This window comes from Aphelocoma coerulescens, chromosome 2 (genome assembly GCF_041296385.1).
Source record: "Aphelocoma coerulescens isolate FSJ_1873_10779 chromosome 2, UR_Acoe_1.0, whole genome shotgun sequence".
Taxonomy (NCBI): domain Eukaryota; kingdom Metazoa; phylum Chordata; class Aves; order Passeriformes; family Corvidae; genus Aphelocoma; species Aphelocoma coerulescens.
The window spans coordinates 131,412,776-131,435,758 of record NC_091015.1 but is presented as its reverse complement, the minus strand read 5'-3'; the positions used below and the strand labels follow the sequence as shown (position 1 = coordinate 131,435,758).

The 22,983-nt window shown below is 39.3% G+C and overlaps 1 long non-coding RNA gene across 1 annotated transcript; it reads left to right on the top strand.

Annotated features, from left to right (window-relative positions):
• The first annotated feature begins 2,565 nt into the window (after positions 1–2,565).
• On the top strand, positions 2,566–8,879 carry LOC138105931 (uncharacterized). The gene is made up of 3 exons (XR_011148807.1): positions 2,566–2,923; positions 3,680–3,875; positions 8,798–8,879. It is a non-coding gene; the product is annotated as an uncharacterized lncRNA (long non-coding RNA).
• The last annotated feature ends 14,104 nt before the right edge of the window (positions 8,880–22,983 follow it).

Here is a 22,983-nt window from a genome sequence, read left to right as displayed (position 1 = left end):
TCCTGCACTGCTTCAGACAGATGGTTTTCCAATCTCTTACAGGCTTTTTACAAGTTCTTACAGATTTTCAAGAAAGCTGCTGCCCAGGCTTTGCTCTTCTTTCTAGTTTTTCTTGAGTCCTAATTGAAGCATCCCTTGTAGTAATTTAAAATCATCGCTTTTTGCTTTACCTATACAGGAAAAGCCAATTGGAACACTAACCCCACTCAAGCAGCTTTACTACTACTACTACTACTACTACTACTACTACTACTACTACTACTACTACTACTACTACTACTGCTGCTGCTGCTGCTGCTGCTGCTGCTACTACTACTATTATTATTATTATTACTATTATTATTATTATTTTATTTGAAGACACAAATGAAACCCAAATTACTCCCTGGAGAGCATTTTTTTTTAACCTCAGTATAGGGCTTTTTTTATAGAACATTTTCTCTGCTCTCCTTTGAACTCTATCTTGTCAGACAACACCTTTTCCAAACACAGTGACCAAAGTTAAAAATAGACTTTTCATCTTGCAAGACCACATCTAGCAGACAAGATTTATATATCCCAGCACATTTGCATTTTTTCGCAACAGCAGCTTGACTCATGCAATTTGCATCCACTATAACCTGTGGATCCCTTTTCTATAGATGAGCTTGTTCTTCCCCTTGTATTTATGCAGCTGATTATACATGCCTAAAAGTAGAATTTTTAGAATTGAATTGTATCTTACTTTTTCCCTTAGCTCATTTCTAATTCTAATTCTAATTCTCTCCTCCAGGGCATTTATAGGTCTTTCCACCTTGATGTCATCTATAAATTTAATAAACAAACTTTTCATTCCATTAACCATGTAACGAATTAAAACATTCAGCAAGTTAAAACTCAAGACAGGAACAAAACAAGCCCCCAAAGCAATGCAAAACACAATGTTCTATCTTGAAAACAAACACTATCAGCACGATTTTTCAGTGTTTACACCTGCAATATAGTAGTTTTGTCCGGAATGTGAATCTGCAACTTACTTTCAAATGTCATGCAAGTCAACATCAGAAGCTTGAATCCTGAAAGTTAGAATATCTGTGGTTCCCTCTCTCCCCAGAATATCTGTTGCTTTAATAGGAAGATATCAGACTGATTTGATGCACATTGTTTCCAACAACTCTCCATGATGATTCCATTGCATCTCATTAATACCTTGCAAATAGCTATATTATCATTTCTGTTTGTTTGCTTGCTTTTTTATTTAACTAGAAATTGAAATTACATTAGTTTCTATTCCACAAGCTCCTTCTTCATGCCTTTTGAAAACAGAAATCTTATTTGTCCTTTTCCAGACTTCTAAAACCCCAAGTACTATTCATGAGGTTTCAAAGGTAACCTTTCACTTTTTGGAATTTGCTTCATCTTGCCTTCTAAGGAGCTTTGGATAAATGTTAGATATTTTTGAATTGAATGAATCAGTGTTCTGAATACTCTCTAACCTGTACTTTCTTTAAGTCTGTGAAATACTTCTGGTTTATCATTCTTTTTTTTTAACTGTATTTATCTGAGCAATATCTTTTTTTGGTGAGAACTAAAACAAGGAACTCCAGAATTTCAGATTTCATCACATTTGATAGCTTTCTCTCTGTTTTGAACAGTGACAATTTTTTCCTTGACTGTCTTCTTACTAATAACATAACTTCCTGTTATCCTTTACAGTCTATGTAGTATGCATCTTGATTTATTGATCTTGTCCTTTTAAATTTTTCCTGACAGGCAAATTTTATTTTTTTATACTTATGTTTAGCAACTTGATCTTCTTCTGAATCTGCACAAGTCCTTTTTCTGCTCAAGGTCATCTAAGTACTCAGGAGTTGGCCATACTTGTTTTTTTACTCTCTAGTCTCCTTCTACTTTCAATTGTAGCCTCAGAGTAACTTCTTTAAAGGTCTGCTGTCTCTCTTGAGAAACATTTTCCTGAGACTTATTTTCTATGAAGTCTTATCAGTCAGTTTTCTGAGTTGGCTATGTTCTCCTTGCCTTACCTCTGTAAGTTGCTTCAGGTTGTTTGTACAGGACAGCATCATAAATCACCAAGAAATATAGACTTACTATTTTGTAAGACTTTGTTACAATCTGTTGCAAGTGAAAAATGTAATGTGGCAAATTTTTTTTCTTTTTTATATGTTTGCTGGTTTAGGGTTTGGTGGGGGGGTTGGGAGGTTCTGGTTTGGGGTTTTTTTTAATTTTACTTTTTATGCTGCATAAAAAAACCATACAGAAACAGTTATAAGCAGAGAAACAGCAGGAAAAGGGATCATTTTGGTGGGCAGAAACAAACAACCTCACTGTCTCTCCTTCTTTGCCCACCTTCACAGACAGGATACCTTTTAGAAGGATAAGGAACAGATATTGAGAGGCATAAAAGCAAGCTTTAAACATACCAAGACAAAGATATCACATTAGCAGTCGCAGCTAGAAATGGATTCATGCAATCAAATATATTCCCTCAGACAACTCAGCAGTACAGGCAGCTCTCAGGTAGTCTGCAACAGTCCCTTTCACAGTGCCATCCATACAGCTACCAGACAGAGCGAGCAAACACCTCCAACCAACACAGGCTTTTGGTACAGGCACACAGAAATCCACCCCAGGAATTCTGCAGCATTTCAAGGTCAGTCTCCGTGGCAAGGGCAAGAGATTTCCGCAGCAAACGTTCGTCAATCCTGCGGCTGTAATAACGCGGTGCCATCTGCAGCCCCACACCCCCCGAATCCCCTGTCAGCTGCTGCCGAGTTGGAGGAGCCAGGGCTTTTCGTAATTCCACGGTCACACACGCGCTGCCCAAATCAATTAACTCTTTCTCCGCGCTCTGCTGTTGAAACAGCAACAAAATAACTGAAATGCACAGAGCTTGGTACGAAATGTAGGAAGCTGAGCAGCAGAGGTGAGTTCTCCCCACTCCGGACAGGGCTGAGCACTGGCAGGATGGACTGGGGGGCGGGAGGGGAGTTGTGCCATACGCTTCCTGCAGAGATCGAGTACCTATTGACGTGGGACAGGCTGCTGGGTCCCAGGGCCTGCTGAAGCCAACAGCTGACGCTGGTTTGTGAGTTGCTACCCGGACTAGCCCATGCTGCCAGGCTCAGGCTCCAGTGGCATAGCACAAGTGAGGGAGAGAAAAGAGTACCAGCACAGACAGGCTGTTGACTCCCTTTCCAATTTTTGTCATTTCTCTTGACAAAAAAAAAAAAAAAGGCATTTTGTTCTGCTCAAATCTCCTCACTTGAGTTTCTAAGCCCTCAAGCAGGCGCAGGCTATCTCGCCTTTATTTCTAGCATGACGTGCCATCCCGGAGCCTGGAGCTGGGAAGTTTGCCCACCTCTTTGCAGACCCTGCAGAGCACAAGAAGCAGCACGTAGGTTTTGCATAGCTTCAACCCAGAGTGTGTTCACTCCAGGCTCACAAAGGTGACAGCTCTGCCACAGTTTGCCACAAGCTGGTCATGTTAAAATTAGAGGTGGAGGTACAAGGCTAGCATACAAAACCACAGCCAAGCTCAAGTTTCCTTAAGATTTGGATGGGTGCAGAGATGGATGTAGAAGAGGGGTGGAAAGTTCATCACACAGGCAGTTATGAGACACAAAGAAATTGTGCACATCTGGCTTGAACCAGCAAAAGGCCCAAATTTTCCCATCCTCAGGACATTATCCAAAGACAGAGAGTCTGTCCAGCCAGCTGGGAGAATTTCACTGCATCATTCATCATTCACTGCAATTTCAATGCTTCTGCACTTGCATCAGCCTGGAAACATTCAAAAACCTCTGAACTGACCTCAACACAAGCATGGAAGTGCAGAAGCATAAGCAAGCGGGAGCAGGAAGACTTGTTGCTTCACAGTAAGTACTTCTGTCTTCAAAGCATTGCCTTAGATTGGCTGTAGCTTTAAATGTGGGTAGATATTTCTAGTTTCACTGCACAGCTGTTCAATCCAGCTCAGCCACTAAATACATGAATTTTAACAGCATTATTCCACTCTCCAACACAGGGAGCTTTGCCTTACAAACCACTTGGTTTGTCACTGCTACACAGAAAGAAAACAAGGAAAGTTTAATAAGAAGTCTTAAATACCACAAATTGAATGCCATTCAGGACAAAACTTTCAAAAAATTCAGCTCTGATATAAGACAAGACCTGAGCTAAATGAACACATTTTCATATATCCTAGATTTTCTTCAGTTACTGAATATTGTTATATTTTTTTTTTTCTTTGAAACTTGATGACAGTTCCTGAAATAGCATTTACTGGTTGTAAATTCTCCTAAATTATCATACCAGCTATTGCAACTGATCAATTTAATTTTGACTGATATGTTAAAGTGATTATAGAAGGACTAGGCTCCTGAATATAATTGAATTTCAATAGAACTGTGGCACTTAGTTCCTTTCAATATGTAGAAGATTTCAGACTTTAAGGCTAATTATTAAAGCTGCTTAAAAAAAAAATGCTCCAAAAATTTCCAAACTACCCTGCTTTTCACTTCAGAAAGTGCTCTCAAATTTACATCATTTTCCACCACAAAAAAAGATGACATTCCAAAAAGAAAATCATAAGAAACCAGGGAAAGTTTTTATTAACTATGATTCATGAAACATTTGTTTAGCAGAACACATATGGGCCACCAATTTTCACATTTTTGATTAAAAATTCTCACCCACTAATGAAAAATTAACAGATACCTGATCTAAATGAGGATAAAGGTAAGATTAAATATTTAATAATTATCATGACATACTGTTATAGGGTTGTAGATGTTTCAGAGCTTTCTTTTTCTATCACATGAGCTGAAGTAGATTAATGTGGGGTTTTTGGCACTTAAGAAAATTGAAAATAATTAATCTGTAATGGCATTGATGGAAAAAGTGTTCAAAATGTCAATAAAAGTGCTGCTTTAACAGTACTTCAAATAGTCTACTTACGCAACTTAAGAGACACATTATCTGCCAGACTACACACTTTTCCATTAAAATCTATGAAAATCTGCAGGTGTTTAATTACCTGCTCTCCCATTGTTCCTTGGCTGCAGCAGGAGTAGTTTGAACACTATGTAAAAATTAATGTACAATTTAACATAACAGTTATGCAGATTAAAACTTTCCCTAGTTTCTATTTTGTATGAAGAGTCTCAGACAAATAAACCAGAAGTTGCTTTTCACAAGAAAGCGTTGTTTAAATATTTTCACTAATTTCAAAACATTTTGGACTTAGAGAAAGATTTAAGTATCACTATTATAATTATCAACATCAGACCATAAAATACCTGGGGAAATACTACAAGAAAAATTACATCTCAGGAGAACAGTTTAAATATAGTCCCCTTTTTCCCAAAGTAGGAGGCTGTTCAATAAATTTTTGTTCAGAAGTTCATTTGAGATTTCACAGAATTAAAGCACAGCTGAAGTTGGAAGGGATTTCTGGGGGCATTTGGTCCAACTCCTGTGCTTGAAGAGGGCCACCCAGGCACATTGCTCAGGCTTATGTCCAGACAACTTTTGAATATTTCCATAAATGAGGAATCCAGAACCCCTCTCAGCAACCTATGTCAGGGCTTCATCACGCTCACAATGAAAAAGCGTTTCCTGGTGATGAGAGGGAACGTCCCACATTTCACTTTGGGCCCATTGCCTCTGGTCCTGGCACTGAGCAGCAGAAAAAGAGCCTGGCTCTTTCTCTTTGCACTTCCACTTCAGATGAGATCCCCCTGAGCCTCTTCTTCTCCAGGCAGAGCAGCCATCAGTCTCTCAGCCTTTCCTCATATGAGAGTTGCTCCTCTCTCTTCACCATCCTTGTGGTCCTTTGTTAGCTCTCTCTGGTATGTTCATGGCTCTCTTGTGCTGGGGGAGCCCAGATGTGGGCCCAGCCTTCCAGATCACCAGCCCTGAGCAGGATCACCTCCTTTCAGCTGCTGGCATTGCTTGGACTAAAGCAGCCCAGGATATCATTTGTTTTCTTTGCACCAAGGGTGCATTCCTGACTCATCTTCAGCCTGGTGCCCACCAAGACCATGCCAAGCTGCTTTCCAGCTGGGTGGCCTCCAGCATGTACCAATGTGTGAGGCTGTTCTTCCCAACATGCAGGAGTTTGAACTTCCCCTTACAGGACTTCACACAGCTCGTGTTGGCCCATTTCTCCAGCCTGTTGAGGCCCCTCTGGCTGGCCTATCAGCCAGTTTGGTGTCATCAGCAAATTTGCTGAGGGTGCACTCTGCCTCATTATCCAGACAATAAAAGAAAATGTTAAACAGGACTGGACCCAGTATTGATACCTGGGCATCACCACTAGTCTCTGGCCTCCAGCTAGGTGCTGCACCTCTGATCACCCCCACTGGGCCCAGATGTTCAGCCAGTTTTCAATCCACCTCACTATCCACTCATCCAGGCCATACAGCAGCAGCTTCTCTATGAGGAGCTTACAGGAGACGGTGTCAAAGGCCTCGCTGACGTCCAGGTAGACAATATACACTGCCCTCCCTTCATCAGACTAGTGGCTTCATCACAGAAGTTTATCAAGTTGATCAAGTTGGAAGTCAGCCACACTGACTACTTCTGATGATTTTGTGATATTTAATGTGCCTGGTTTCCAGGATTAGCTGCTCTATCACCTTCCTGGGGACCAAGGCAAGGTTTGGTCTGTAGTTCCCTGGGTCTTCCTTCTTGGCCATTTTGCAGTGCTTCTAAGTCTTTTCTGCTAGAGTTTCATCAATGTCAGAAGGATTCAGATAGCACAGTTTGATGTTTTTGGCAAGAACCTCCAGTATCTTGGGTCTGAACAGCATACAAAGAAGGTCAAGAAATCTGGGTTTTCTTTTGGCATTTTTCCAAGATCCAACCAGCTTTTTTTTGACAGGCTTCTTATTTTTCTGTTTCATGCTTCATCCTTTCAAGGCAGGCCCAAAAAAAGGCAGACAGTATTTAGCTGTCTAGTTCATGAATCCTGAACCAAATATACACATATACTCAAAGACCATGAAGGGCATTCTACTACATCAACTCTGCCCATTGCATGGTCTTTAGTACCGTGCTTCACCAACCCTCAACAGTCCAGGACCCACTTTGGGGACTAGGCATCTCCTTTCTTTCCTTAAAGAGCACAGCTCTTCTCTATTTCTAAAACACTGTAGTATGAGAAAGCAGGAAAGAAAACAAGCCCTATTTTGTGAAACTACTCAGTGATGCCAAGTTGTATTCACTCTGCAGGTTTATGTGTTAAATTCAGAGCATTGCTCTCCAAGTCAACAGGGGTTGAGGCATCCTCCACCCTTGCCATAGGAGCTATCCTACACTACAAAGAGAATTAATTAGCAATGGAACAAAGGAAAGAGGGAGAGTGGATAACAATATGGAATAATCTCCAGGACTCACCTGGACCACTTCAAGGATAGTAGTTTTAAGTTTCGCTCACTGGTCCCTTTTAAACATTTTTTATCTAACCAAGGCACCCTAAGATTTTGAAATCTCTCTTGAGATTAGCACAAACTATCTACTTGCACCTCAAGAGAACCAGATGGGATGCCTCTCTAAAGGGACACAGCTCATTTCTGTCAGCCCAAGTCCTTGAGGTAATGGTGAAGAACCATGTTATGTTGAACTTGCCATGATGCTACACACTGGTTCCACAGCATTTTGCAGCCCCAATCCCAAAGTTTGTATTCTTCCTGAACCTTTCAAGATAGAGACTGTCACACCACTGCATCTGCATTGCAGACAGACAGGCAGGTCCCTGGGCAATCTGTATCTTTTGCAATCCTTTGTGAAAACAGCTCATTGCTTTCAAAGGTATCCTGGAATATATTTTTTGTTATTGTTGCCTGTTTAGATAAAAGAGCACAATTAGACCTTTCACTTGGCAGATGTCCCTTATGTGGGAATTACCTCCCAGCTCTCAAGATGGCCATCAGAGGTAGATCATGCCCAAATCTGCTGCAAAAATGTGAGATGGACGAGATCAACTGCTTTGTTATCCTTGTAGGCTGTCTGATCAAAGTACTATTTTCCCTGAATAGAGAGCACATGTCCTATCAACAGCATTACAGTTAGTGATGCTAACTTTAGTTTTATGCGAGTTATTTATAGCTTTCCACATTACCATTTAGGAACTGTAGAAGTCCTACTTTCCATGCTTCAAGGCAAATTTAGGCTTGTTCTATGCTCCAGTCTAAGCAAAGAAAAAAGCCTGGAAGCTGTGTGGTCCTGTTAGCAGGGGATTGCACACAAACTAAGAAGCTCTATTTTAAAAGTCCGAAACACAATCCAGGTATTCCCCAATTTAGGTGACAACAAGATTTTTATGAAACTCTTGACCTTGAAGTAGCACAGTCTTTGCTGCTCATGGCTGAATGTCACTCTCAGTCCTGAAAAGTGCTAGTCCCAGGCTTCCCCACAATATGTCTGACAGCATGTGGATGGTGCATGAGACAGTAGTAAAAGTCTCTCAGAGGGAATTTCCTCCCTCTTTATACCTGCTGCTATTCACCACTAACCCTGACCAGCTGAAAAGACATCATTTCATAGGAGGTTACCAGATTTTGCTGATTTTGCTGAAGCAAATTGCCTTATGTAATTTTGATATTTTCGCAAAGCTAAAAATACCAAAATAGGGAGTGGAAGGGAAGTGATGAGGTAATCATGTTGAGAACTTTAAATATATAGAATAGAACTAAGAGAGCAATACTTGTATTTAGTAGCTGGAAGAACCTTTCGGAGCATGAGAAAGAAAGAGACAAAGACTTCAATTCAGTTCTTTTCTTTTCCTATTATGCAGGACTGCAGCATCAACAACCAGCAATTGAGAGAAGAGATACATCATTAAACTTATTTATAGCATTAACTACTTTGCATTCATCCACACAAGTGAAACTGTAAAAAGAAGAAAAAATTATAAAGGGAGTGTGTGGTTCTTTCATTAGCTTGTCTGTAATGTTGGATTGGTCCATAAATTAATGTGTAAAAGAGGACGGGGGAAAAAAAAGAATTCAAAGCTTTGCCATTGTAATTATAGCTCTTTAAATATCAAAAGACACAAAGAAAGATTCCTTTTGAAAAGAGTACCGATTCTCTTGGCAAGCCACTATTAAATACTTGCATAAATCTACAGTCTGTATCCTGTAAGTTGAGGTGACATTGCTATCATGGCTTACAGGTCTCTTCACATGACTATTGGTGCACTTCAGCATTATTTATATACATATATTATCGAGACACCTGGTTGAGATAAGATGCCTTCTTTCTGTCATGGGTGAAGGGCTAAAAAGTAGCAACTAAGAAATCTAACAAGTAAAAGGGCTTTGATGAAAGGTTATTTAATTGATTTGGGTTGTTCCAAATACAACCCCTGGAAGTCTCTTTGGTACAACTCAGACATTCAGGTGCAGTTTCATCACAGATTTACCAGTAACTTCTCCATAGCATGGTCCACATGAAAGTACCATGTCACAGCAGCAAGACCTGTGTCCTCATCCCTCTGTCTTCCAGTGCACACAGTATTTGAGCCCAGAAAGCCACCAAAACTAACAGACAAAATATAGTAGTAAAACATCTTCCAATGTGCAGAACAGAGTCGATTTCTAGGCACTGCAATTTCTAGATTAAATGCCACAAAGCTCAGTGCTCACCCACAATTTTTTCCCTCACAGGTAACCTTTCCTCACAGTCTACCAGTGAGTCTTTTGAAGGGTGCTACAGAGAACAGATCTCATTCTTGGCACCTGCCAGGATAAATCTATTTTCTTTGGTCCTTTATACTTCACAGATTGCAAGTTTCCTCAGGGGCAGTCCCATATCAGAGCAGTAGCTCCAGATATTTTCTAAAAGGGCCAAATCCCACACTGCATGGCATCTCACAGACTAAAGTAATCATGCACTGCTCCTGAAATAAATCAGAAACAGGCTTTTTATGAAGTTGAACCACTGCTTACACAAGGCTGAGGTCAACACCTTTGTGAGTAGCTGCAGACCCTGTGGGTTTTTCAGAGGGCTGGTTGTTTCCTCAGGCCACCCAGAAGTTGCCCTTTTGATGCTCGATAGTCATAGATAGGTCCCACAGCCTCTCTTCTAAACTGACACTTTCAAACAAAATCCAAGATACAGCTCATCAAATACACAATGGAATGAGAGAAACACAGCAACTTTCCCCCAGATGCTAGAAACATAAGCCAGCACCCAGAAATGGGCACTTGCAGGACATATTTTATGAAGCCAGGGAACCTGGGTGCTCTCCTCTTCTTGGTCCTCAAGCACATAGTCAGAGGCACCATCCTTTCTCACTTCCAGGTATTAGCTTTGCTTTACAGGGTAATCCAGCTGAAGAGAAGCAGGGTGACTTTGTTGGTCCCCTAATGGGTATGAACTAGACCACAGGAGAGCAGTAGAGGAATGCACCATCTCAGGACATAAGTGGGACATGGCAGAAATGTAGAGCCCAAGGGTAGTGTGGGGCACACCACAGAGCTGCTTCCCATAGCTCCTACTGAGATACAGTGGGTGAAATATCTAAGTGTAATACATTTCCAAAGCCAGCTACACAGTCCAGGCAGTATCTCTGCCAGTGGTTCATATTTGAAGGAAACTGGATTTAAGATTCAGCAGGAAGAAAAGCAGTTGCTATCACAGATGCCCTAACCATCAAAAATACACAGTACTACTTCTGCTGACTTGCCTGATAGTGATGAAGAAAAAGTTCAAGAGCAGACCCTTGAGGTGCAGTGTGCTGCCTTCTAAGAGAAACTTGACACCATTTAGCACAACCTATATGCATTCTTCTCCATGAGCTAACAAGCCAATTAATTATGAAAGGCAACAGGTTTTGGCCTAAAGCCAAATTACAGTGGTGTCATTAGTCTTTGCTTTGTGGAAAAATCAAGAGTCCTGCCTGGATTACATTCTTTGAACTCTTCAGTTCAAGGATATTGTGCTGTAGAACTCTAAGTAGGTGCTGACACTTACATATGCATCATAATAACAGGGGCAATAATAGCAATAATCATCCATATTTGTAAAGGATTTTTCACCTTTAAGTGTTCAGAATCTCTTGGTAAAAAATGTGACCTCAAACAAGCACCTTTCCTGTGCACATACTCACCTGAAGATGAGGAAACACCACCTGTATTAATACATAAAGTTTAGCCTGAAGGAGCCAATCCACCAGCAACACTCTTACCCCTATCCACAGCCTGTCCCTCTCGGTACTGCCCCTATTTCTGACTGCCTGCACCTTGGATTTTTTGCAGATTATCCCTACAGACTGATTGCTCACAAATTTAATTTCAAGGAACAGTATTTTTAAAAACCAGAAGAAGGATGTATACCTGACAAATATTTTGTTTCAATGAAGATACTTTAAATTAGAATAATACACTAAAAAGTAGAACTGCTGGATCTACAATATACATTTTAAAACTATACACATGTAGAAAAAAAATCAATAAGGTCTGAAGCAGACACGATTTCAAGCAAGATAGTGATTCCCTAAGGATTTTGCCCAATTAGGTTGTACCTCTACCACAACACTTTAAGGTCTTCCTCCTGAGATATCTTCACTTTCCACCTCATTTCATCACCCAGCACTGCTGTGCTACCCCCTGGCGTCACTCTCTGAATTGCTGAGCAGGCTGGAGGAGCTGCCATGAGCCTCCCAGCCCATCAATGCAGCATGCATGGCTCAGTGATGCGAGTGAGGGAGCTGCAGCCAGCCAAGCAAACGCTTTATTCAGAAATTGTGAAGGCTCAGTCTGAATTTCATTCAGCTTTATTTATTGTAAAGCGTCATATTTAAGCTATCAGGATCAATGGCTCATCTCATCAGATTTCTGTATAATGTGAAACAATGGGATTTCACCCTGTGACTTCTGTGTTGCTGTTGCTGCTTCTGCTAAAGTATTAGACAAACATATTAAAGGAACCAATAGAAAACACCTGAGATGTCTATCTACGTTAAAGTTTTATTACTTCTGGGATCTCAAAAGGCTTAGGAAACATCACCAAACATTGTTTCATACCTACTCATGAAAGGGTAACATAATAAAACCAGGTCAAACAACACTGAATATTAAATTTAATGTAAAGTATGCAAAAGAAAGAAATGCAGGAGGTGTTGGAAGAATTATTAAAAAAGAAGGAACTGTACCTGTGATTGTGGGGGTTTGGTGAGGATTTTCTGGGGTAGTTTGATGTGTTTTTAACTAGCATACAAAATTATTTTACATCCATAGAAAGATGCAATTAATTTTTTACTTTTTTTTTTCTGACTAAATTTGGAGCAGCTGAGAGGTTGGTTATTTCTATCTTTAAAAATGGACTTATAATGTTGCCATCTGTTGGCATATGACAGATATAGCATCCCACAATTCCAGACAGAGCCACAAAATTGCAAAAAATTAAAGGGACAGATGTGAGAAATACATGCTCTCATTTGGTTCCTGTGTTCACATCTGTTCTCCTCAAAGATTTTTTTAATCATATAAATCTATCCACAGAAACTAGTACCCTGAAATGTTATGGCATTTCTGGTAATCATAAAAATCATATTGTAGTAGAGTTTACTGCATTCCAAAACATCACTGGATTCATAAAAATCTGGTTTCCATCAAGAGGACACAAAGTACATAGCAACATTACCTGTCTAAGTTCCCTCTCCTTCACAAATCATGAGCATGTCTTATGCAGCAGTAACTACATTGCAAGAGCACAATTTCAACAGGTATCTGAGATACTCTAGGTGTGTTTGCACAACACCTAGAGAGGAAATGGGGCTCTCTTTCTGATGGTGCCTGTATGTTGCCCTGTCCCTGTGGGACCCTGGAGAGCGTGACCCCGGTGCTGCTGGTGTGAGGGCACTTCTTGTCACTGAAAAGGTTGCCTACCATTGCAGGCACATCTGCCTTTATTTCCCATGTTACCCATTTCTTTTCACCATGCTTTTGACAGGCTGCTTGCTAATGCTTCCACCAGCAACCAAGATTTTTCCCTCTCCCTGCTTCCCTGTCCCAGCTCCTCTAGTCACATAGCACCAGCCCCCTCTGGCCCCTTCACTGACTTGGGTAGTGTAAGACCTCACTGCTCCTCACAGGCAGAGACAAAATAAGCACAAAACCAGTCACACAGGTTATTACTCTTCCCTCTACTGCCCTAATTTTCTACACCTGTTAACTATTTTCCTTTGGATTTGAACTTTGCATATCATTTTCACCCAACAAGATTGAAAAAGTACAATCCCTATCCCCCCTCCACCCCTATTGTCTTCATGGGAGTGGGGACTAAGGATGTTTGCATTTTTGTGAGACACATATATTCTTCCATGGGCAAACATGTATCTCCTTTTTTATTCCTTGATAGGTTTTAATAGAGAATAGAGAAATGATGCTAAATTCTTATTTCATCTTGGATACAGTGAGCCCATTTTCACCTTAAGTACAACATATCACCTTTGTAATACACTACATAAATTCTCTCTCAAAATGGCAGCATCATCAAAAATTAAAAGGTATTGTACAAAGCAAACAATATTGGAACTACATAAGCATGGTGATTATTCACATGAACAGTTTTTGGTATTTACAGAAAGCATTGACTGATGCAGCTCGCTGGCTCCGTGAGCACTATGTTAAATCATTAAAGTGTGAGCAGTCTTTATTTGTATTGCAGTAATATTCTGTATCCCCATCCCAGAACCCCAGTGTGCTCAGTGCTTACAAACAACCACCAAATCACGATGTGTATTTGAGACTAATTTTTTTCTTTAAGAACTAATTTAGTCTTTGACAACCTCTCATTTTTCTACTTATTTTCAATTATTTTGAAGCATAAATTGACCTGCAGGCTACCAAGTGGAAGGCAGAATTCCTCCACATGCCTCCTACATGAAACATCAAAATAAGTAGAAAATCCTAATTATTGCATATTCCAGAAAGGCCAGTGATCTATATAAAATTCACAATACATAAGCAATTACATACTTGGCTTTAGTTGATAAGTGATAGTTGACAATAGGCTTTCTGGTCCCTCTTGCTCCTCAGGTAAATGAATAAGAATGTAATGGAAAAATCCTTTCCCAATAAAGATTCTGAATTTAAGACCAAAGCAATTTTTATATCAGCTAGTACTTAGCACTGCCTATCTAAACATGATAGAAGTTTAAAAACAATGGAAGTAACCACAGCTTCTTAAGTTTCAGATGCCAGTAAGTAGTAGGACCAGTGATTCAATAGCCCCTCTGTGGGCTGCCCTTTGCTTAGATCTTGTGGCCATATAGCAGGGCCATGATTTGTATTGCCATGAGAAGCCAACCCAGGGAACAAGGAAAATACATTTAAATACAATAAAATTAAGACTGTCATTGCTAATATGGAGTCTCTTAGAAGCATTTTGTCTCATATTTAATTACACTTAAAAGTAAATTATATTTATATACTTACGACAGTTCTGTCAGATAATGGGGTTAGGCTAGGATTTATTACAGAGAAATGTGCACTAGCACACTGTTGATCTACAGTTAGCAGTTTCTCCACGTTTTTCATACTTTTCTCCAGACTGATAATTCTGTGCAAAACATCCAACTTCAGTCAATTACTTATACAACTACTTGACACTCAAATTCCTTCTCGAACGAGTTTTTTTTCCAAATTAATTCTAGAACTATGAAGAAAAGCTACACAAGTTGATTTTCTTCACTCAAAATCCTAGCTGTGGTAGAGATCTATATCACCTAAATTTAGTCATCTGACCAAAAAGCCTGCAGCAAAAGTCTAAATGCAAAGTCTAGAGACAAGTGGTTTTAAACTTCTTTGCACAACAAAACCAAAAGAGCCTCTGGGAGTTGTTTCGATGTTCTTAAGACTCTAGTCATGACTGGAGACAACCTGCCTCTTTCCTCCATCCACTGGGAAGCCAGCTAGCTCCTGACAGGCTGTAGTGAAGCTGAGCTGCTGAATTCAAGACCTTTTGAGAAACACGGTGCATTTACGAAATAAAGTGTTACATGAAAGAGAGTCACCATATCAGACTTCAGCTGCACTAAAGAGAAGAGCAGAAGCAACAGCCAAATTTGTGAGGCACCCTATTCTGTCAGTCTTGCATCTCTCCCTGATGCCTTAGGTTTTAACTTTTATATTTTTCAAATTCTGTACTGCTCAGTGTGCAACTCTGAAGTTTCTTGTAGCCTGTTAATTTCTGCTCTCTCGTGCTAGGTAGACATAACAAAGCCTCTCCAGGCCTGCTCTTCAAGGACACCCAGACCATCCTAGGCCCAAAAGTATAAACCAAAAGCCTTTAAGAGGGGAGCAAGCAGAGGGGAATTACATCATTAAACTGAAGCTTTAATTGGAGAATTAACCCTGATATGCAAATGAACCAAACTTATAAATGTGTGAAGAACTCGTGACCTGTCGTCCATCTTGGGGTCCATTTTGGCAGTAGCCTCTGGCTCCCCAGGGTGTACCTCTGAAGGCCTTTCAAATAAATACCTGCCTTTATTCCCTTACTCCTGTCTAGTCTCTGTTTCTAGGAGGCCTCTTAAGGCATCATCCCACTGTCAGGGACATAAGCAGAGAAACACTCAATATTCTGAATCCTGAAAATGCTCAAGCGCAAAAAAGTAGTGGGATGCCTGGCACTTGCAAAAGGAAAACAATTCTGGCCTTGCATTGAATGCATTTTATTAGTTTTTAATTAACATACAAAAATCAGTAAGCTTGTGGAGTGCAGGTATATTCAGGTTCAGAGAGCAGTTGAGCAGGGGGTTCAGTGTGAAACCAAAACACACACTTACCTTCTGCATCTGTGTATTGGAGGGCATGACTCATCAGCAGAGCACACTGTGGAAACGGGCACCCCTCCAGCCCTGACCTGAGTGGGAGGAGGCTCTCGAGTCAGGACTGCAGATGGAAGCAAGACCCATATCCACTCATGCAAGCAAGGGGTTAACAGCTCATTATATCTCCCTCCAATAAAGCCACTTCTGATAAATGCAGAGCAACACTTCCTTAGAAATTAAAAGTTACCAAAACAAGTCGATTTCAAATCCTGCATTGTGATGCAAACACATTTTTAAGAAGACAAATATACAAATGAGAAAATGTTCACCTGGCCATTTGTAAGAGGAAAAAACGCTTGAAGATGCTCAGTGCTCCTGTGTCACTAGGGAAGGGCCATGTAAAAAGTGCTTCTGTTTATTTCATTAGCATCCATTTTCATCAATACCCAAGACGGTATCATTTCACACACTAGAAAGCAATTGCGAAAAACACGCTTTCAAAAATGTATCAATTGATCAGAAAGTGCTGATGAGATGAATCAACTTATGCAGACCAAGGAGAAAAGGCTCATAATCCCCTCGCAGCTGGAAGAGACTGAGTATACAGCAGCCGGAAAACAGCCGTAGCAAAGCCCTTGGGTTTTTTGCTGGTCATGCTTAACACTCCTACACCACTGCCATCTGCCGGCAAACAGAAAGGTACACATTCCATTCTAAAAAGAGAAATGAAACATTAGTAGTATTTTTAATCATGAAGTGTTAAGGCTGGAAGTAAGGCATTTGCAAGATCCAAGGCTGCAGCAAGGCACATGTGCTCACCTGGAGACACCACAAGCTTGGAAAGCACATCGCCTTCCAGCAGCAGCATCAGCAGCACTGACTGATATTATTGCTCCCTTTTTGAAAGGATTCACCTTTCCACAAGAAAAATCAAGTCTTAAATGTTCCTTTGTCAAAGACAATGAAAAAACTTCCATTGGCTCTGGTGGGAATCTACAGGTGACATTTAAAAAGCACTGACCTGTTGGATAATACTTTTTTTTGGACAGTTAATCTATGCAATTAAAAGAAGAAACAAAAAGAAAAGTACAATGCAAAGTCAATACACCACAACATTTTCTTCCTCTTGCTAGTCAGTTTAGGTTTTCCATTAAGTCCAGAGGAGTCTTCAGTGACACAGCACAGCAATACATGCACAGACCTCAACAAACCTTCCTGGCACCCCTCTGAGTGCCAAAGTGCTATGTAGTTCACACGAAAAACTTACAGTGTGAGGATCTTTTCATTTTCCCTGGCCAAAGGGTGGGTCAGCTGATCAATACAGATTGGAACACCAGCAGTGAGTTTTCCTGTGAATTTCTTTGGGATTAACTGATGAGAAGGAAAAACGCTCAGTTCTGAAAACTCAGGTATCAGCCCAAAAAGCAGAGCATCTTTCACAGGTCTAGAACTGGTTAAAATTTTTCAATTAAAAATTAAACTCTGTAGATAGAACAAAATAATAATAATAGCAATAATAGCATGCAATTTACTGCCAATGCAGTGATGTTCTTTTAGGAAATAATGTAGATTTTGTGATTTAATGAGTCTTCAGAATTTTTCAATAGAACAAGATTGTGCCTTAGGAAACAAACAAAAAACCAATCAAATCTTTGTTCTGTAATCATTAATCTGTAAACTACAACTCTATAAACTTTAATCTATAAATTGACACATCTGTATTATTCATGCTATGACAAGATCTAGGAGACTAGGTTATGGAGCAGGACTCCTTCTAGCAGCAGGACAATATAGGAATGTACAAAGTTTCTAAGATAACTGAAAAAGTTACCATGAAGTCACAAGTGGAGGAATCATCCTGGCAGCAATAGCAAGAAGTTTCTCTGAGCTGTCTATGTGATTCACATCACAGAATGCAGCGAGCTGCCCTCATTCTTTGCCATGGGCAGCAGGCACTACTCAAGGATAACTCCTTTAAACTGGGCAGCAGGATAAAAGCCAGCTGAACCTCACGTCATGGTGGGGGGATGACAAAGAGTTGAGCTACCTGCCTCTGGTCAGCATCAGCCTTTCTGCTCACATCACCTAACAATACTGTAAAAAGGCAGAGAGAAAATACAGATTTTGAAGGAGGGTACAGAGGTAAGATGGCAGTATGAAAAGAGAGTGATGGTATTTTTAAGAAAATTAAAAGACAGAAAGAAATTGGCACCTTAGGTTACTTCAGAGGAAGAAGTTGGTACCATCACAGTGGAAGAAGTGGTGGGTTGGCTGGGAAGAAGCTGTGAAATGAAGTTTGTGTGCAATGTGCTAAAGAAGTGATAAAGTCTTAGCAATGGCCTGGGGGAAGAAAAAAATCTTGACAAAGTTGAAAACTGTGTCCTGCATATTTGAATAAAATAAGGCAGCAATTCCCATGCCAAAATAGATAATACATGACACAGAAAATCAGAAAAAATGATACCAGCACAATTGGATTGGAAATACCAGAAAAAATCTGCAGCAATTGGCTGTAAGATGCAGGAGAGGCAAATATAATACCCAAAAAAATACTGCCTTTTATAGGTCTGAAGGAAGTAGGAAAGCAGACTTGCCTTGAAGACAAAAATGGGAAGTGGATCTGTGAATTTATAACAGAAAGGATAGTTTGTCTTCTTTTAATATATTATACTTATCCTTATATATATATACACATATATATATGTGAATGCATAAAATAAAACTTTTGTATTTATATAAATGCAAAGATTAAAAATATAGACCCTTTGAGGACTTCAATTAATGGTTGGCCATTCATGAAGAGATATCACACATGGGATGGGAGTAACTGGGAAGAAGAAGGTCTGACAACAGAGAGTAAGTTTGGAAGTATAGAAATAACACCAGTCTCTGAAAAAAAGCCCCCCCCCCCCCCCCAAAAAAAAAAAAAAAAAAAAAAAAGAGGAAAGAAGGAACAGAAGAATAAAAGCCTAAACTAGTCTGGATTTGGAAAAAGGACATGTAGTCAAAGTCAGTATTATCACAGCTAGGAACTAGGAAGAAATTATCGGGAGATAATGGGAGTTGCTTGCAGGGAGTACAAGGGAAAGAAGCAGGATAGGAAATGGCCTAGCAGAGAACTGGAAAATAAAATGACAGCAGGTGGGATTTCCAGTGATTTTGGAGAAGTGAAAGTGAAGAGGGGAGGGGAAAACCCAAGAGCTGAAATCAACACTGATAGATCGACAGCTGGAGAGTGAGCAAGGGAAACAGAGCATGCAGCATGTAGAGTGGGTAGTTGTTGCCAAAATGAAATCTGAAGTATTCGTTCACAATCAAGTCAGAGGAAAGCACGTCTATGGCTTAGTTTTTTGCCCTATGATCTAGGCAATCTCAAGAGATGGAGCCTTCTCTTTGCCCAGGAGCCCAGCTCCCATGATAAAATATTAAAGCATATGTGTTATAGAACATAACTAGATAAATGAAGCATCACAGAGAAGTAAACAAGCAATATGGCATTGAGCAGAGATCTTGCAAATGAGGGGGGAAAATATCAGCATTTTATTTCAGTTTGGGTCTGGAATCTATCCTGAATTTGAATTAAGTGTGAAGATCAAAAGTTAGTGTAGTTAATATTTAAAGATATGCTTTGGGGGAAACCCTTGTTTTTCTGATTATTTGTGACTAACTTTTAATCTTTAATTTTTTTATTACACTTTCTGTTGAATAATATTTTAAGCAGTGCATCCTCTGAAGTTCCCCTGAGCTCCAATTTGAGTGTGGTAAATAACATGCTTTGGAACTCAGACATTTTCTTCCATATTCCAAATACCATAAACTTGAAAGAGTGAAAATATGTTTTTTCCTTGTCCTTTCTGAAATTTCTTTTTCTTCTTATAACTTTGGGGGACATTGTGGGTGTAATGGAGAGTACTGTCTCATTTGTTGCCCACACAGGCTCCTAAGCTCTATACCTAATAGAAAAACAAGACTACGTTCTATGTTTCAAAAGTGTGATAAACACTAAAAAGGCTTTTCTAGATTAAGTACATTACCCTTTAACACCCTTATCAGCATCATGACAAGTGTGGATTATTGGTTGATTATTTATTTCTAACACTTTTCATTCAGAAGGATCAACTCACTCCCCAGACTGTGAGGTGTTGCCACTCTCATTCAAGGCCTAAAATCAAAGGCCTAAAATGGTGAAGTAATAATGCCATGTCAAATCTTGTGTAAAACCAGCATCTCATGACACTTCAACTCCTACTCTGTCCATTGGACCACATAACCTGATATCCAATGTGACACAATTTACTAGAGATCTTCTATCCCACTTTTTGGAAGGTATTGTTTTACTATACTAGTAAAAGGTCCCTGGTTAAAGTATTTAGGAAGCAGCCATCCTAACTGCATATTATCCATATCCTTTTTCAAGTAAACAATATGAGATATCTCTCGCTACAAGCATAACAGCAATAACTAACATCAGTTGCATGATAAACTCCTCAGTAGTTACTGGTTTAGATCTACTCTTTGTAGTTAACCAGAGGAAGAAAACAAATTTCGGAAGATAAATAATATCATGTTGTGCTTGGCCAATGGAAAACCATTTAACTGAGAACTTCATTCCTACACATTGTTTTATATGTACAGATGGTCATAAAATTATCCAGTTGCAAAAAAAAAAAAAAAAAATCAATCATAATTTTTTGAAGCCAGAATGAATCAAATTAATACGAACTTGGTAACAAGCTAATATTTCAATAATGAACTAATAGTAGACTCGGGGAGAGTGAACAGATCCAAACTTCATTCAACTGCCACTGAAGTAACAATCAGCCTCCTTTAATAGCATTAAAGTTGCACAATATAAAAAATTAGTTGCAGCCATCAGTAACCTTTGATATCACTGGCACAGGGGAGATCTCAGCCTTCCTGAGGAGCAACACAGGTCTGCAGTCATCAGAGGAACATACTATTTCAGGCTTGAAGATCTATCTCAAACAGTTAACAGCCAGCCACAGCTCAATATCCACAGTAAGTGACTACAGTTTACAGAGCAGAGACTGCTTCCATGAGGGACCATACTTTGCAGTGAGCTGGTACTTCCATGCATGACACCAAACAATATTATTCCAAACAAACACAGGCACAAGCTAGTTTGCTCAGTTGTTTGTTAGGTTTGTCATTTCTTTTTAATGCTTTCCTAATAAGCAGTTAAGTAGTCAAAGTTCATAGAGTGACTTCAACCTGATGATCTCATGAGTGTACATCTTCCCACAGGAATAGAAGTGCCAACAAGATGAGTTGTTTATTTCTGGTCCCCAGTGGCACAGTACAGCTATGAAGGTCAGACATTACATTTGCAAGAGGTGACAGAGTTTCTGCATCTACTTCATCATTTCAGCATCCATAACTGAGAACTATCCAGACATGTGAATGGCAATAAGGAAGGACAAGTATATTTGGGAAGGTGAAGGTTGCTATGGTATTTAATAATACCATGTTGTCATGTATATTAGTACATGACAGCTGGCACTTCAGAAGGTCGACCCGTCACTAAAACAAAAAACACTTAAGAAAGTAATTACAATGGACAGATATGCCAGGGTGCCCCAGCTTTCGTTTGATGTTGTGTCTAGGAATTAAGAATGTCATTATTAGGTTGCAGAAAAGAAAGAATGATAGCAAAGAAACTCCTGAAGTTAGAGAGGTTGATATCCCACATACTGGAAACTTGTATATTGACCCAAAAGTTGTTAAAAACAGTAATCCAAAGTCCTCAGCCTTCTTTTCTCCTCATTTTTTTATTTCTTTTTTAACTTCCATGTTTAAATTAATTGCAAGTTCCTATAACCCCAGATTAGTAGATTTCTGCACTTTAAACTCAGGAGCTGTTTCAAATCAACTGTAAGGGTTCATAAACAAAGAACAATGGCCATCCTTTTTCTAGGAAGACACTAACATGGCCAACCTTCCAGCAACAAATGGATAATTTGAATGAATGAGTGTGAGCAAGAGTGAAAAACAAACCATAAGGATGGCATGAAAGTTGTTTTACTTGAAAGCACTCTCTCATGCCATAAACATACAATATAAGATTAAAGAAAAAAAAAAAAAAAAGAGTTGTTTTGCAAACGTAATTTTATTAACATTAGAAAATTTTCAAAATAAAAATATCAAGGAGATTAGGAGTATCTGTAATGACTCATAAAAGGTCTCAGTGACCTTCTGAAAAAATAAAATACACTTCTTAAATGATACTTTAAATTCAGGCATTATACATTTAAGTAAAACATTGATAATCTCAATTCAAGAACTAGCTGGCATAACAGGATTTAAAATGTAATTACTATACATAATGCAAAATTTTAATTTTTATTCAGAAAGGGTCTTAGGGTGCAGTTAAAAAAAATTACTATTTCTTTAACCTAAAAACTAATGTCCCCAGAATTTGCACACCCGTTTGAGTGAACAACAGTGGAAAATCTGCTAAAGCAGATAAATTGTTGCTATTAGATTTCAGAAGGAGCAGTCTTTAAAAGGACAGGAGTTTACTATTCCTTCCTTGCTCTCCAATGCAAAATTCCATCAAGTTACTGCTGTGGCAGTTATTGAATTAAAAAAATGAAGAGAATACTCATCCTTCTTTACTCTAAATTTTGATAAGCCTTAATCTCAAGATACTAGTTATTAATTCAATCTTTAAAAAAATTCAAAAGCAAGAACAAGTCCATGTTTTTATGTTTCAGTTTCAGTTTCAGAGGAAATACCCAAATCCAGGTAAAAAGTAAGACTGTGCTTTCATTTTTAAGTCAGTGCCATACTTATAGTAACCTAAGATTCTATAAATGCCAAGAATCTTGCTTTTAATTGTCTGTTTTCTTTTAAGAGCTCTATCTATATGTACAGATTTCTTCCTGGAAGCATCATTTTGCTGTTTAGACCAAGGACTAATAGATCCATCAAAACAAGAATAATTTTTATTATTTCTGTCTAAAGAAAGCAATCATTTTTCTGAGTACAGAAATATTGCAGGATCATACCAAACAAAACGCATCTCATTAATTGATTGGAATCCTGATGGCTGGTATTAATTTCTTCCCTTCCTGCAGATCTTTTACCTCAATTAGCAGCCATCAGAGAAGTTAACCTTATCAAGGGAAGAGGGAAGAGGTTGAATGCACCTCAGAAACTGGTATAACCAGGACCCTGGCTGC